The following is a 3115-nucleotide window of genomic DNA, read 5'->3' as shown; positions in this document are numbered from 1 at the left end:
CTTAAGCAAAGTAAGCTGCCATGGGATTAGAGGGAAAATCCTCTCATGGGTCAGTAACTGGTTAACAGACAGGAAACAAAGGGTAGGAATAAATGGTCAGTTTCCACAGTGGAGAGAGGTAAATAGTGGGGTCCCCCTGCCGTCCGTTCAATGTATTCATAAAGGATCTGGAAAAAGGAAGTGAGGTAGCAAAGTTTGCAGACAATACAAAACTATTCAAGACAGTTAAGTGGAAAGCAGCCTGCGAAGAGCTACGAAGGGATCTCACCAAACTGAGAACTGAGCACGAAAACGGCAGATGAAATTCAATGTTGATAAATGCAAAGCAATGCACATTGGAAAAAATAATTCCAACTCTACAGACAAAATGATGGGGTCTAAATAAGCTGGTACCACTCAAGAAAGAGATCTTGGAGTGATGGTGGATAGTTCTCTGAAAACATCCGCTCCATGTGCAGCGGCCGTCAAAAAAAAGCAACAGCATGTTAGCAATATGCTAATATCCTAATGGCACTGTACCAGTCCATGGTACCCCCACCCCTGAAACACTATGCGCAGTTCTGGTCACCCCATCTCAAAAAAGAGATCATGGGAAAAGGTCAGAGAAGGGCAACAAAAATGATTAGGGGGATGGAACAATTTCCGTATGAGGAGAGATTAATAAGGCTGGGACTTTTCAGCTTGGAAAAGAGACGACTAAGGGGGGATACGAAAGAGATCTATAAAATCATGACTGGCCTAGAGAAAGTGAATAGGGAAGCGTTATTTACCCCTTCACATAACACATAATTTCAGCGGGTGGCCTCTGATTCAACAGGCAGCAGGTTTAAAACAAACAAGGAAGTATTTCTTCACACAACGCAGTGTCAACCTGTTGAACTCTTTGCCAGGGGATGTTGTGAAGGCCAAAAATATAACTGGATTCAAAAAAAGAATTAGGTAAGTTCCTGGCAGATAGGTCCATTAATGGTTATTAGCCAAGATGGTCATGGATGCAACCCCCTGCTCTGGGTGTCCTTAAGCCTCTGACAACCAGAAGCTGGGGCTGGATGACGGGGGATGGATCACACAATTGCCCTGTTCTGTTCATTCCCTCTGAAGCACCTGGCCTTGGTCACTGTCAGAGATGGGATACTGGGCTAGATGGACCATTGGTCTGACCCAGTCTGGCTGTTCTTGTATTCTGGACACGCACTGTCGTCTTGGTCACAAAGCAGGAGCCTAGGAAAAATCATGGTTGGGACAGCACCAGACTTGGAGGCAATATTCTAGAGAAAGCATGGGCCAAAATCCCAGGGTTGGAGACATTACACTGATCAGCAGGAGAGCCTTTAACCCCAGGAGGAGGTACACTGCAGCCCTGACAGCTCCCCCTCCTGCCCACCGTTCTGTTCTCTTCCCCCCACTCCAAGTTCTGCTCCAGGAACCCAGCGTTTCCTCTTGCTCCTCTACACATCACTTTGATCATCTTCTTTGGGTGCGTCTTCCATCTGCTCCTTCTCTTGCCCATGACCCCTCTCTACCTACGGGCTCTCTCCGCTCCTTGGTTCCTAATGTTCGGATTACAGGGACACCTGGTGCAAGAGAGCTCACCTGGGCTGGGCGAACACCTTTCGTGGGCAAACCCCCTTCCCAAGGGCTTGTCTAAAGCGTCACCGAGCCAATCTCCTCATTGACCCCAGCTGCTCGGCCAGTCATCTAGCAGGATCGGCCCAAATCTCTCCCCAACTGCCCAGAGGTTCCCAGCTGTGCTTCACGTGCAGCCAAGGGGCAGCAGCGAGCGCTGGGAGGGGGCCAGGCTGTGCCTCCGATGGCTCCTTGAGGGCTCCCACGCAGCCCGGCCGTTATTCTTCGCCGAGTCGTTCACAGCAAGTCGTTCCCGTCGCAGGTCTCCATCGGGCCTTTCATTCCCCAGCCCCGTACCGCAGCCAGGAAGGCATGTAACCCACTGACCCCCAGCTAGGGAGACCTACTGCTCCTACTCTGGGCATACTGCCACATCGAGCCACTTAAGACACATCCCGCTGCAGCTGGTGGCCAAGGAACGGCTGGTGGCCGAGGAGCAGCTGGCCTCCACTCCCGGGGTCGTTCATCAAGGCGCCGGTTCTCTCTGGAAGGTGTCGCCTCCTAGCACGACGCTGAGTCCGGGAATGCTTCATTCTTGTGCAGGGAGCAGGAGCTTGTTACCGGTACCTCAAAAAGCCTCCAGCCTGCGAGCTGGGGGTGAAGTCTCCCACGCCGGGACGACGTCTCCGGGGCTTGCTCCAGCTGTGTCTAGCACCTGCTGCCCAGACACCAAACTCCCCTAGCCACAGATCTCGTATCACAGCTGGAGTTACTTGGACCCTCCGGAAGGTCAGAGGAGCTGGGACGCGTCCAGGTGAGGCCATCTCCTCCCGAGCTGGGGCAGCAGGGGCCGTGAGATCTCCCCTGGGATATTTACACTGGGGTCACTGCTCAGAGGCTGCGTGCACTGGGGAAAACAGACACGAGGGTCTGGCAGGCTATGGAGCTGCCCCTGGCACATGCCCGATGGTTCTCCCCATGGGGAGGGTCTTTGCACCTGTAAAGCCACCATGTGGGCTCTCAGCACCCCGACTTGGGCTGCAATGCTCCACAGACTGCAGGCAGCCCAGGGTTGGGGATGGTGAATCAGTTCGCCTTGGCCCCTGCAGTCCTCACTGTGCTGCGAGGGGAGATCAGCAATAGTGCAGGACTTGCGTGTTCTCGCCCCGGTCCCCTCCCACTTTGTGCCCTTGCTCCTCTGCCATCTGCCCGACAGGCAGTGGCCAAGGAGCCTGGCCAGATGGCCGTGGATTAAAGAAGTTCAACAGGAAAACTCCGTCCCAGCCTGGCATGAGCCGACCTCTAATCCAGGGGAGTAGGAGACGTCCCCGGAGGCAGGTTACCCCGATCTCCCCAGGCCTAGGAAGCAGCAGTGCTGGCCGCCAGTGGAGACAGGATACCGGGCTGGATGGCCCTGGGCTCTGATCCAGCCTGGCAGGTCCTAGACCAGCTCGGCTGGAGCAGCTGTTGCAGAGAATCCCGCTCTGTCCAGTCATGCGCCTGGCATCCTCCATGGAACACAGCCTCGCAGCCTAGCCTCGCGGCTGGC

The sequence above is a fragment of the Dermochelys coriacea genome, chromosome 11 (assembly GCF_009764565.3).
Source record: "Dermochelys coriacea isolate rDerCor1 chromosome 11, rDerCor1.pri.v4, whole genome shotgun sequence".
Lineage (NCBI taxonomy): Eukaryota > Metazoa > Chordata > Testudines > Dermochelyidae > Dermochelys > Dermochelys coriacea.
This window is presented reverse-complemented; position numbering follows the sequence as displayed.